This window comes from Chiloscyllium punctatum, chromosome 47, assembly GCF_047496795.1.
Source record: "Chiloscyllium punctatum isolate Juve2018m chromosome 47, sChiPun1.3, whole genome shotgun sequence".
Lineage (NCBI taxonomy): Eukaryota > Metazoa > Chordata > Chondrichthyes > Orectolobiformes > Hemiscylliidae > Chiloscyllium > Chiloscyllium punctatum.
In genome coordinates, this window is record NC_092785.1 from 16,282,185 (window position 1) to 16,296,520 (window position 14,336).

At 47.3% G+C, this 14,336-nt stretch overlaps 1 long non-coding RNA gene across 1 annotated transcript in view; it reads right to left on the bottom strand.

Moving 5' to 3' along the window:
* Positions 1–14,336, bottom strand: part of LOC140468520 (uncharacterized) — a 74,131-nt gene that overhangs the window by 43,675 nt on the left and 16,120 nt on the right. Inside the window, exon 2 of the long non-coding RNA XR_011955673.1 lies at positions 3,110–3,282. This is a non-coding gene — a long non-coding RNA (uncharacterized lncRNA). The remainder of the gene's footprint in view (positions 1–3,109; positions 3,283–14,336) is intronic.

The following is a 14,336-nucleotide window of genomic DNA, read 5'->3' on the forward strand; positions in this document are numbered from 1 at the left end:
AGAGATGTGCGTGTTAGGACAGATTGGCCATGCTATCTTGTTCCATAGTGCCCTGGGATGTGCAGTTTAGGGTGGGTTGGCCGTGCTAAATTGTCCCATAGTGCCCAGATATGTGCAGGTTAGGGGGATTGGCTGTGATAAATTGTCCCATAGTGCCCAGGGATGTGTAGGTTAGGGTGAGTTGCCCGTGGGGAATTGTCCCATTGTGTCCACGGTTGTGCAGGTTAAGGTGGATTGGCTGTGGGGAATTGTCCCATAGTGCCCAGAGACGTGCGAGTTAGGACGGATTGGCCATGCTATCTTGTTCCATCGTGCCGAGGGATGTGCAGGTTAGGGTGGATTGACCATGGGAAATTGTCCCATCGTGCCCAGGAATGTGCAGGTTAGGGTGGATTGGCCATGCTAAATTGTCCCATAGTTCCCAGAGATGTGCAGGTTAGGGTGTATTGGCCATGCTAAATTGTCCCGTACTGCCCAGGGATGTGCAGGTTATGGTGAATTGGCCATGCTAAATTGTCCCATAGTGTCCAGGGTTGTGCAGGTTAGGGTGGGTTGGCCATGGTAAATTGTCCCATAGTGCCCAGGGATGTGCAGGTTAGGGTGGATTGGCCATGCTAAATTGTCCCATAGTGTCCAGGGTTGTGCAGGTTAGGGTGGGTTGGCCGTGCTAAATTGTCCCATGGTGCCCAGGGATGTGCAGGTTAGGGTGGATTGGCCGTACTACATTGTCCCATAGTGCCCAGGGAGGTGTAGGTTAGAGCGGATTGGCCATGGGGAATGCAGGGATTGGGGCGAGTTTTTGGTTCTTAATGGGATGTTGTTTGGATGCGTCAGTTCATTCTCATTGGGCTGAATGGTCTCCATCTGCACTGCAGGGACTCTCTTCTCATCTATCATTTGCACATCTGCCCCTTGCACTGATATATTTGCCTCAGAACTTGGGATACAGCAGCTCATTGAGTTGCACAGCACAGAAAAAGACCCTTCAGTCCAACTCGTCCATACTGACTTGGTCCATATCCCTGTACAATCTTCCAATCCAGATGCCTCTTAAATGTTGCAATTGTACCAGCCTCCACCACTTCCTCTGGCAGCTCATTCCATACACGTCCCACCCTCTGAGTGAAAAAGTTGCCCCTTAGGTCCTTTTCCCCTCTCACCCTGAACTTATGCCCATCTCGGTCTGGACTATCCCACTAAGGAAAATGACTGTTTACCCTATCCACGCCTCTCGTGATTTTGTAAACCTCTCTAAGGTCACCCCTCAGCCTCCGACGCTCCTGGGAAAACAGCCCCAGCCTGTTCAGCCTCTCCCTGTAGCTCAAACCCTCCAACCCAGCAAAGAGGTGAAAAATATCCACTATCAATCTCCCCTGACCCTGAACGCTGACCGCTCAGATACTCGAATAACAAATGGAAAAGTTTCCATCCAAATGTAACTGTCAAATAAGTGGTTGTGACCTCAACATTAAGGAGCATTGAAGTGCTCTAAATGCCTTGCTGTTGTGAATGAACTAGTGAATAAGGTCTGCATTAGTATAGCCGCTAACATGCGCATAGAAAGCATCTGGGATATTAATGGGATAGTTAAGCAGTGGTAGTGTCTCGAGACGAGCAATCCAGAATCCTAGGCTATTCCTTTTGGGGGAGGTGTTGAGTCCTTCATTGTTTTGTGGGACATTGGCATCATTGGCTGGGCCCACCAGTTATTGCCCCCATCCTTAGTTGACCCCCTTGAGAAGGTGGGGCTGAGCTGCCTTCTTGAACTGCTGCAGTCCATGCGCTGTAAGGTAGACCCGCAATGTCCCTGAGGGAGGGAACTCCAGGATTCTGACCTCGGAAGGAACGGCGATAGATTTCCAAGTGAGGAGCTCGGAGGTGAACTTGCAGGGAGGGTGGTGTCCCCCCATGTATCTGCTGCCCTGCTCCTTCCAGATGGAAGTGGTCGTGGGGTTGGAAGGCACTGTCTGAGGATCTTTGGTGAATTCCCGCAGTGCATCTTGTACTAAGCGTCAGTGGGGCGGGGGGAGGGAGCGACGGGATGCTTGTGGACGTGGTGCCAATCAAGCGGGGGACGCTTTGTCCCTGGATAGTGTTGTTGGAGCTGCCCCCCATCCAGGGGACTATTCCCTCACCCTCCTGCCTTGTACCTTGCAGATGGTGGGACAGGCTTTGGGGAGTCAGGAGGGGAGTTACTCTCCGCAGGATTCCCAGCCTCTGACCTGCTCTTGTGTTTATGTGGTCAGTCCAGTTGAGTTTCCGGTCAATGGGAACCCCCAGGATGTTGGTCATCGTTGAGGGTGATGCCACTGAATGTCAAGGGGCGGTGATTAGATTATCCCTCACTGTCACTGAATGCTCTGTTTTAGGGGAATCCGAGAGTTCGGTTCAGGCATGAACAGGGAATAGTAATGGAAAGAACAGGATCTCGGTATTATTGGGGGGGTCATTCATCTACAGATCGGCCTCATTGTTAAGAAGAATGTGCGTTGAGATACAGAGGGTCTAGGTATATTGTGATGCGCGATGTATTAATCTCTCTATCAGCATTCGGCTGGTTATAATCTGATATGAAGGGTGGGTGAGTACTGTGGCAAATAACACTTGTGCCCCTAACGTGGGAATCGTGTATTGATGGATATCCCCTCGGTATTAATATTGGGGTCTAGATTAGAGTGGTGCTGGAAAAGCACAGCAGGTCAAGGCAGCATCCAAGGAGCAGGAAAATCAACGTTTTGGGCAAAGGCCCTTCATCAAGGCTAGAGTCAGGATGGGGAGAGTCTGCGTTTCAATAACACGGTGGTGTTGAGATGGACAGAGACTGAGTGTTAACCAGGATGCTCTGGGTTAGGCCCCAGGCTGTTCCACTGGAGGATCAGAGACATATTCCCAATGAACAGGGACGGGGTTTGGAGGGGAAGGTACAGGGGCTGGTGCTTCCCCCCCCCTCCTCTCTCCCCCCTCCCCTACCTTCTGCCCTTGTCCTTTTGGATGGTAGCAGTGGGGGAGGGGTGCAGTTGGAGAGTCACCACCCCAGGGCAGTGCTGAGTGATTGTAGACATTGGAAATCATTCCCACGCTGTGAAAGTGGCAGCGCTCTGGCCTTTACCTGGTTAACTCCCGTTCCCAGGCCCGATTTGTTCCGCTCGAGGTGATCCTGACGAGATTTGCGTCAGCGGGAACTGCGAGGGACCCATCTGGCAGGCGGAGAAAGTTGTTGACAGGAGTCAGTGGGAACCCGAGAGAGAGGCAATGCCACCTGGGAGTGCATCACCTCATTGTCTGAACAGCAAAGAGAAAAACAACTTTCACAGAGAAAAAGGCCAAGTGCAGTAATATACAGTAAAAAATGGACAGATTTAACTGAAAATCTATGTCAAAAACAGTATCTGGGTGTAAATCGACACAACAGTCCGAATGTGTAAAGTCCATTTGTTTAATAAAATCGAAAAAAATGAACTTTTAAAGCTCAAATGAGAGAGATCGGACTGTCCTCATATTCACTTCGGGCCTACTACATTCACCAACTCCTAACCCCAGGAATGCTTCATGCTACCCTTTCCAAAGCAACATTCTTCCATTTATTTGACCCAAATTTGTTCCAAGGTGACAGAGTGAACCTTCAAAGGTTTAATTCCCAGACAGGAAGAATGATTTGTACTGATACGGTGCTTTTCATACTGCCTCCAAGTGTTTCGTTGCGATTGAGATGTTCCTCAGCTTATGAATCATGCACAGTAAGCTCCCACAATCCGCACTGTTACAGTGCAGTCAGGGTGAGGTATCACGTACGGAGGGGAGAATGGTTCAGAACTGGAAATCTGAATAGAAGGCAGAAATTGCTGTTTCATGCTCTTCAGGGCTGGAGCAGTTGTGGGGACTGGGGCTCAGAGCTAATATTTCATGTTTCAGACAGAGCCCTGAAATTTTTTTGTGGTGTTTTTTCTGCTAATATCTGCTTCTGGAGGTGGTGACTGAGGGACAGACAGGACACTCTGCTGCTATGCTCAAACTGCCAGGCCATGGGAGATCGTGCCACTGACCTTTATTGGTCGGTGCGTTAAGTGCAGGAATTTGGAGGTCATGTTGCAGCTGTACAGGACATTGGTGAGGCCACTTTTGGAATATCGCGTGCAATTCTGATCTCTCTGCTACATGAAGGATGTTGTGAAACTCGAAAGGGTCCAGAAAAGATTGACAAGGGTTGGAGGGTTTGAGCTACAGGGAGAGGCTGAACAGGCTGGGACCGTTTTCCCTGGAGTGTCGGGAGGCTGAGGGGTGACCTTGTAGAGGTTTACAAAATCTTTTTCCTGGGGTCGGGGAGTCCAGAACTGGAGGGCATAGGTTTAGGGTGAGAGGGGAAAGATATAAAAGGGACCTAAGGGGCAACCTTTTCACACAGAGGGTGGTACGTGTATGGAATGAGCTGCCAGAGGAAGTGGTGGAGGCTGGTACAATTACAACATTTAAGAGGAATTTGGATGGGTATATCAATAGGAAGGGTTTGGAGGGATATGGGCTGGGTGCTGGCAAATGGGACGAGATTGGGTTGGGATATCTGGTCGGCATGGACGAGTTGAACCGAAGGGTCTGTTTCCGTGCTGTACATCTCTATGACTCTATGACTCTATCGTGGAGGCTGGTACAATGATGATATTTAAAAGGCATCTGGATGGGTATATGAATAGGAAGGGTTAAGGAGGACATGGGCCAAGTGCTGACAGATGGGACTAGATTGGGGTTGGGATACCTGGTTGGCATGGACCGGTTGGACCCAAGAGTCTGTTTCCGTGCTGTGTGTATCTATGATTCAAAGATTCAAAGTTCTCCATAATTCCAACAACTTGCTATGAGATACACTTCCAAACACCCAACCAATCAGAGGGCATATCTTTCACTGACTTGGCCAAGAATTCACCGACACACTTCTCCATTGAGATTTATCGATAACTCGGTATCTAACCATTGACCATTTAACCCGTCCATGCATCCACTTCTCTCTTCTCTCCTCAGTCTTCAATCCAAATGTCCTTTCATTCATTCACACATCCATCTAACACGCCAGGGGGACATTCTGACTGACAGGCTGTTGTCCATCTGGCACTATTTCCAGTAACTCACTTTGGTGGACAGGGAAGTGGTTTGTTTCTCTAAGGGTTGGCTCAGTGGGTGGGCAGATGTCGGTGTTAGGTGCGTGCGGGGAGGTGCGTGGGGGGAGGGAGAACAACAAAGAACAAACAAAGTTTACAGACCAGCGACAGGCCCTTCGGCCCTCCAAGCCTCAGCCAATCCAAACCCACTGTCTCAATTCCTAAGCAGTTCGTGTGGAGATACAAATCAATGGAGGAAGAGTTGATTGATCTCAATTGAAGAGATGACCAGCCAAAGGATGGATAGAACAGGTGAATAAAAGGGTGATCAGATGTGCATTGAGGTGCAGGTCAGTGGGCTGAGCAATTTCTGGAGGAATAAATGGTTGGATAATTCATCCTGTGGATGGATTCGGGAGTTCATGCTAGATTCGGATACAGTTAAAGTTCAACAGAGGTCAACAGAGTCATAAGCGTGGAAACAGACCCTCCGGCCCAACTAACCACAATCGCATTATCAACAAGTCCCACCCACCCACTCCTCTCCCGCCACACCTTTCCTCTTCATGTACAGACCTAAGTGTCTTTTAAACTTTGCAACTGGTTAGCCAGGAACCCAGGTTCGATTCCTGCCTCAGGTGATTGTCTGTTACAGGGAGTTTGCACATTCTCTCTGTGTCTGTGTTGCTGTTCACCAGTTTCCTCCCACAATCCAAAGATGTGTAGGTCAGGTGAATTGCCCATAGTGTTCAGGGTGGTGTAGGCTAGGGTGCATTAGTCAGGGGTAAATGCAGAGTAGGAAGGAGAATGGGTCTGGGTGGGTTACTCTTTGGAGACTTGTTGGGCTGAAGGGCCTTTCCCACACTGTAAATTTTCTAAATACTCCACATGCAAAATACCGTCTGTGCAAAAAAAAAATTGCCCCTCAAGACTTTTTAAAATCTCTCTCCTGTCACCTTGCTCCCTGAACTTGAACTCCCCCATTCGAGGGAAAAGACATCGACCATTAACTCTATCTGTAGCCCTCATGATGTTATAAACCTCTGAAATGTTGCCTCTGGACCTGCTGTGTTCCAATGAAAATGAAGTCCGAGCCTATCCCAGCCTTTCTCTATAACCCAAAGCTTCCATAGCCAGCAACATCCTGGTAAATCTCACCGGAACTTTCTCCAGCCTGATAATATCCACCCTGTGACAGGGGGCCCAGATGTAGACACAGTAACCCACAAGAAACCTCAGCGACACCAATAAAACTTGGATCAGGTTTGTAGATTGAGAATAGAATGGATGGAGAAAAATACTCGAAAATGAGAGGTTTGTGTGGATTGGCTATTGATTCAAGGCATGATGGGATACGTCATGAATGGGTCAACAGATAAAAAGGTGATTGGATAGATCGTTTTGACTGGAAGCTGGAAGCGAATGGTTGAACAAATGGACTGGGAAATGGTCAGTTTAATGACGAAAAGGATGGATGATTGGACAATAGTTTGAATGAATGACATTTTGCTGAAGAAGATGAATGTCAAGTTAGAGCAATAAGCATAGAGGCTTAGCGATGTACAGCACGGAAATAGACCCTTCAGTCCAACTCGCCCATGCTGACCAGATATCCTATGTTAATCTCTGGTTCCATTTGCCAGCACCTGGCCCATATCTCTCCAAACCCTTCCTATTCATATACCCATCCAAATGCCTCTTAAATGTTGCAATTGTACCAGCCTCCACCACATCCTCTGGCAGCTCATTCCATACACGTACCACCCTCTGAGTGAACAAATTGCCCCTTAGGTCTCTTTTATATCTTTCCCCTCTCACCCTAAACCTATGCCCTCTAGTTCTGGACTCCCCTACCCCAGGGAAAAGACTTTGTCTATTTACCCTTTCCATGCCCTTCATAATCTCTATAAGGTCACCCCTCAGCCTCCGATACTCCAGGGAAAACAGCCCCAGCCTGTTCAGCCTCTCCCGATAGCTCAAATCCTCCAATCCTTGTAGATCTTTTCTGAACTCTTTCAAGTTTCAAAACATGTTTCCAATAGGAAGGAGACCAGAATTGCACACAATATTCCAACAGCGGCCTAACCAATGTCCTGTACAGCCGCAACATGACCTCCCAACTCCTGTACTCAATACTCTGACCAATAAAGGAAAGCATACCAAACACCTTCTTCACTATCCTATCTACCTGTGACTCCACTTTCAAGGAGCTATAAACCTGCACTCCAAGGTTCAGCAACACTCCCTAGGACCTTACCATTAAGCATGTCGTTTACTGATTGGTAATAATTTTTAATATTCATTCGTTTGTGGGATGTGGGTGTGGCTGGCTGGGCTAGCATTTATTGCCCCGTCCCCAGTTACCCTTCAGAAGGTGGGGGTGAGCTGCCTTCTTGAGCCGCTACAGTCCCACAATGTCCCTGAGGGATGAGAGTCCAGGAATTTTACCCAGCGACAGTGAAGGACGGGGTGAGTCAGGATGGTGAGGGGAACTTACAAGGGGGTTGTGTTCCCTTGTATCTGCTGCCCTTGACCTTCCAGGTGGAAGTGCCCGTGGTGTTTGGAAGGAGCTGCCTGAGGACCTGTTGGTGAATCTTTGCAGTGCATCCTGCAGATGGTACACTCTGGTGTCACTGAGCATCGCTGGGGGAGGGAGGTGATGTGGTGCCAATCTAGCGGGGTGCTGTTTTGTCCCTGGATGGTATAGTTTCTCGAGTGCTGTTGAGCGTTGTCCTTCAAAGCGTTGAATAAATTGAGTGAACCATTTGGCGAGTATCGCAATGTGACTTCATTAAATGATTGGTGGTTGGGCTGAGGGGCCTGTGGAAGGTGAATTAGGCAGAAGACTGAAATGCTAGAGGGGATGGATAGTTGCTTCATGGATGAGAAACTGGAAGGTCCACTGCAAGATTGGAAGTTTGGATGGAGATCTGGATGGAAGGGCGTTGACAGCAAGAGTTCAAAATGGTGTGTTGCTTCCCTGGTGTCAGGATCAAGGATGTCTCAGAGAGGGTGCAGAATGTTCTCAAAGGGGAGAAGGACCAGCAGGAGGTCGTTGTACACATTGATTCTAATGATGTAGGAAGGGAGAATGAGATTCTGAAGGGAGAATATAGGAAGTTAGGCAGGAGGTTAAAGATGAGGCCCTCGAGGGTGGTAATACCTGGGGATGGGTATATGAACAGGAAGGGTTGGAGGGACATAGGCCGGATGCTGGCAGGTGGGACTAGATTGGGTTGGGAAATCTGGTCGGCATGGACGGGTTGGACCGAAGGGTCTGTTTCCGTGCTGTACATCTCTATGACTCCCGGTGTTACGAGCTAGTGAGGGTGGGAATAGGAGGATAGAGCAGATGAATGCCTGGCTGAGGAGCTGGTGTATGGGAGAAGGATTCACATTTTTGGATCATTGGAATCTCTTCTGGGGCAGAAGTGACCTGTACAAGAGGGACGGATTGCACTTGAATCGGAAGGGGACTAATAAGGAGATTTGCTAGAGCCGCTCAGAAGGATTTGAACTTGTAAGGTGGTGGGGTGGGACCCAGGGAGATCGTGAGGAAAGAGATCAATCTGAGACGGGTACAGCTGAGAACAGAAGCGAGTCAAACAGTCAGGGCAGGCAGGGGCAAAGCAGAGAACAAGGTAGGTCTGATAAGTTAAACTGCATTTATTTCAATGCAAGGGGCCTAATAGGGAAGGCAGATGAACTCAGGGGATGGTTAGGAACATGGGACTGGGATATCATAGCAATTACGGAAACATGGCTCAGGGATGGGCAGGACTGGCAGCTTAATGTTCCAGGATACAAATACTACAGGAAGGAGAGAAAGGGAGGCAAGAGAGGAGGGGGACTGGTGTTTTTGATAAGGGATAGCATTACAGCTGTGCTTAGACATAGAACATAGAACAATGCAGCGCAGAACAGGCCCTTCGACCCTCGATGTTGCGCCGACCTGTGAACTATTCTCAGCTCGTCCCCCTCCACGATCCCGTCATCATCTATGTGCTTATCCAAGGATTATTTAAATCTCCCTAATGTGGCTGAGTTGACGACGTTAGCAGGGCATTCCACGCCCTTACCACTCTCTGAGTAAAGAACCTGCCTCTGACATCTGTCTTAAATCTATCACCCCCCTCAATTTGTAGCTGTGCCCCCTTGTACAAGCTGAGGTCATCATCCTAGGAAAAAAGACTTTCACTGTCTACAATATCTAATCATCTGATCATCTTTCTTGTATGTCTCTCTCAAATCCCCTCTTAGCCGCCTTCTTTCCAATGAGGGCAGACCCAAGTCTCTCAGCCTTTCCTCATAAGACCTTCCCTCCAGACCAGGCAACATCCTGGTCAATCTCCTCTGCACGTTTCCAATGCTTCCACATCCTTCCTGAAATATGGGGATCAGAACTGTACACAATATTCCAAGTGTGGCCGCACGAGCGTCTCATATAGTTGCAGCAATATATTGTGATTCCGGAATTCAATCCCTCTACCAATGAAACCTAACACACCTTCTTAACAGCCTTCTTAACAGCACTATCCACCTGGGTGGCAACTTTCAGGGATCTATGTACATGGACACCAAGATCCCTCTGCACATCCACACTACCAAGAATCTTTCCATTGACCCAGTACTCTGCCTTCCTGTTATTCTTCCCACCTCACACTTATCTGCATTGAACTCCATTTGCCACCTCTCAGCCCAATTCTGCAGTTTATCCAAGTCCCCCTGCAACCTGTAACATTCTTCCAAACTGTCCACTACTCCACTGAGTTTAGTGTCATCTGCAAATTTACTAATCCATCCAACTATGCCTGCGTCTAAGTCATTTATAAAAATGACAAACAGCAGTGCTCCCAAAACAGATCCTTGTGGCACATCACTAGTAACCAAACTCCAGGCTGAATATTTTCCATCAACCACCACTTGCTGCCTTCTTACAGAAAGCCAGTTCCTAATCCAAACTGCTAAATCAACCTCAATCCCATGCCTCGGTATTTTCTCCAACAGCCTACGGTGTGGAACCTTATCAAAGGCTTTACTGAAGTCCATGTACACCACGTCAACTGCCCTACCCTCATCCATGTTTGGTCACCTTTTCAAAAAACCCAGTAAGGTTTGAGAGACATGACCTGCCCCTGACAAAACCATGTGGACTGCCTGAAATCAAATTGTTGCTTGCTAGATGATTATAAATCTTATCTCTTATAATCCTTTCCAAAACCTTTCCTACAACAGATGTAAAGCTCACTAGTCTATAATTCCCAGGCCATCTCTACTGCCCTACTTGAACAAGGGCACAACATTTGCAACCCTCCAGTCCTGTGAGACCAAACCTGTAGACAATGACGATTCAAATATCAAAGCAAAAAGCTCTGCTATCCTCTCCCTAGCTTCCCAGAGAATCCTTGGATAAATCCCATCCGGCCCAGGGGACTTGTCTACTTTCAGTCCTTCTAGAATTGATAACACCTGTTGGTAACTAACCTCGATCCTTTCTAGTCGAATATCTCGTACCTCATTCTTCTCCTCTACAATATTCTCCTTTTCCTGAGTGAAAACCGATGAGAAATGTTTGTTTAGCACCTCTCCGATCTCCACAGGGTCCACACAACTTCCCACTTCTGTCTTTCACTTGCCCTATTCCTACCCTAATCATCCTTTTATTCCTCACATACCTATAGAAAGCTTTAGGGTTCTCCTTTATTCTATTTGCTAAAGACTGTTCGTGTCCTCTCTTTACTCTTAACTCTCTCTTTAAATCCTTCCTCGCTAATCTGTAATTTTCCATCTCATCTGAACCATCACGTCTCAACGTCACATAAGCCTCCTTCTTCTGCTGAACAAGAGATGCAATTTCTTTCGTAAACCACGGTTCCCTTCCCTTATCAATTCCTCCCTATCTGACAGGGACATACTTATCAAGGACACGCAATGTCTGTTCCTTAAACCAGCTCCATGTTCCGATTGTCCCCACGCCCTGCATTTTTCTACCCCCAACCTACGCATCCTAAGTCTTGCCTAATCACATTATAATTGCTCTTCCCCCATCTATACCTCTTGCCCTGTGGCACATACCTATCCTTTTCCATCACTAAACGTAACTGAATTAAGGTCACTCTCTCCAAAGTGCTCATCTGCCACTAAACCAAACACCTGGCCTGGTTCATTACCAAGCACCAGATCCAATGTGGCCTCTCCTCTTGTCAGCCCTTCGACATCCTGTGTCAGGAAACCCTCCTGTACACATTGGACAAAAACGGATCCATCCAACGTACTTGAGTTACAGCATTTCCAGTCAATGTTGGGGAAGTTAAAGTCCCCCATAATCACCACCCTGTTCCTTTCACTTCTACACTGAATAGTTTTGCCGATCCTCTCCTCCACCTCCCTGGAACTCTGCTGAGGCCTAGAATAAACTCCAGCAGTGTGACCACTCTTCTCCTGTTTCTAACCTCAGCCTATACTACCTCAGTAGACGAGTCCGCATCAAAACTTCTCTCAGCCACCGTTGTACTATCCTTAACTAACAAGGCCACACCTCCCCCTCTTTTACTCCCTTCCCTGATCTTAATGAAAGGTCTAAACCCTGGAACCTACAACATAGGGAAGATATTGCTTGGAATACATTCAGGGAAGTTATTTGGTTGGAACTGAGAAATAAGAAAGGGATGATCACCTTATTGGAATTGTATTGTAGACCCTCTAATAGTCAGAGGGAAATTGAGAAACAAACTTGTAAGGAGATCTCAGCTATCTGTAAGAATAATAGGGTGGTTATGATAGGGGACTTTAACTTTCCAAACATAGACTGGGACTGCCATAGTGGAGAGGAATTAGTTAAGTGTATATGCGAAAAGTTTCTGATTCAGTATGTGGATGTACCTACTCGAGAAGGTGCAAAACCTGACCTACTCTTGGGAAATAAGGCAGGGCAGGTGACTGAGGTATCAGTGGGGGAGCACTTTGGGGCCAGCGACCATAATTCTATTTGTTTTAAAATAGTGATGGAAAAGGATAGACCAGATCTAAAAGTTGAAGTTCTAAATTAGAGAAAGGCCAATTTTGACAGTATTTTTTTAGATTAGATTACTTACAGCGTGGAAATAGGTCCTATTGCCCAACAAGTCCACACCAACCCTCTGAAGAGCAACCCACCCAGACCCATTCCCCTACACCTAATACTGCGGGCAATTTAGCATGGCCAATTCACCTAACCTGCACGTTTTTTTGGACTGAGAGGGGAAACCAGAGCAAACCCACACAGACACAGGGAGAATGTGCAAACGCCACACAGTCAGTTGCCTGATGCGGGAATTGAATCCTGGTCCCTGGCGCTGTGGGGCAGCAGTGCTAACCACTGTGCCACCCACAAGAACTTTCAAAAGCTCATTGGGGACAGATGTTCACAGGGAAAGGGACGGCTGGAAAATGGGAAGCTTTCAGAAATGAGATAACAAGAATCCAGAGACAGTATATTCCTGTCAGGGTGAAAGGGAAGGCTGGTAGGTATAGGGAATGCTGGATGACGAAAGAAATTGAGGGTTTGGTTAAGAAAAAGAAGGAAGAATATGTCAGGTATAGACAGGATAGATCGAGTGAATCCTTAGAGTATAAAGGAAGTAGGAGTATACTTAAGAGGGAAATCAGGAGGGCAAAAAGGGGACAGGAGATAGCTTTGGCAAATAGAATTAAGGAGAATCCAAAGGGTTTTTACAAATATATTAAGGACAAAAGGGTAACGAGGGAGAGAATAGGGCCCCTCAAAGATCAGTAAGGCGGCCTTTGTGTGGAGCCGCAGAAAATGGGGGAAATACTAAATGAGTATTTTACATCAGTATTGACTGTGGAAAAGGATATGGAAGATATAGACTGTAGGGAAATAGATGGTGACATCTTGAAAAATGTCCAGATTACAGAGGAAGAAGTGCTGGATGTCTCCGAATGGGTAAAGGTGGATAAATCCCCAGGACCTGATCAGGTGTACCCGAGAACTCTTTTGGAAATTAGAGAAGTGATTGCTGGGCCTCTTGCTGAGATATTTGTATCATCGATAGTCACAGGTGAGGTGCTGGAAGACTGGAGGTTGGCAAATGTGGTGCCACTGTTTAAGAGCGATAAAGACAAGCCAGGGAACTATAGACTGGTGAGCCTGACCTTGGCGGTGGGCAAGTTGTTGGAGGGAATCCTGAGGGACAGGATGTACATGTGTTTGGAAAGGCAAGGACTGATTAGGGATAGTCAACATGGCTTTGTGCGTGGGAAATCATGTCTCACAAACTTGATTGAGTTTTTTGAAGAAGTAACAAAGTGGATTGATGAGGGCAGAGCAGTAGATGTGATCTATATGGACTTCAGTAAGGCGTTCGACAAGGTTCCCAATGGGAGACTGATTAACAAGGTTAGATCTCATGGAATACAGGGAGAACTAGCCATTTGGATACAGAACTAGCTCAAAGGTAGAAGACAGAGGGTGGTGGTGGAGGGTTGTTTTTCAGACTGGAGGCCTGTGACCAGTGGAGTGCCACAAGGATCGGTGCTGGGTCCTCTACTTTTCGTCATTTACATAAATGATTTGGATATGAACACAAGAGGTATAGTTAGTAAGTTTGTGGGTGACACCAAAATTGGAGGTGTAGTGGACAGCGAAGAGGGTTACCTCAGATTACAACAGGATCTGGTCCAGATGGGCCAATGGGCTGAGAGGTGGCAGATGGAGTTTAATTCAGATAAATGTGAGGTGCTGCATTTTGGAAACGCAAATCAGGGCAGGACTTACACACTTAACAGTAAGGTCCAAGAGTGTGTTGCTGAACAAAGAGACCTTGGAGGGCAGGTTCATAGCTCCTTGAAAGTGGAGTCGCAGGTAGATAGGATAGTGAAGAAGGCGTTTGGTATGCTTTCCTTTATTGGTCAGAGTATTGAGTACAGGAGTTGGGAGGTCATGTTGTGGCTGTACAGGACATTGGTTCGGCCACTTTTGGAATATTGTATACATTTCTGGTCTCCATGCTATAGGAAGGATGCTGAGAAACTTGAAAGGGTTCAGAAAAGATTTACAAGGATGTTGCCAGGGTTGGAGGATCTGAGCTACAGGGAGAGGCTGAACAGGCTGGGACTGTTTTCCCTGGAGCGTCGGAGGCTGAGGGGTGACCTTATAGAAGTTGATAAAATTATGAGGGGCATAGATAGGATAGAGAGACAAAGTCTTTTCCCTGGGGTGGGGGAGTCCAGAACTAGAGGGGCATA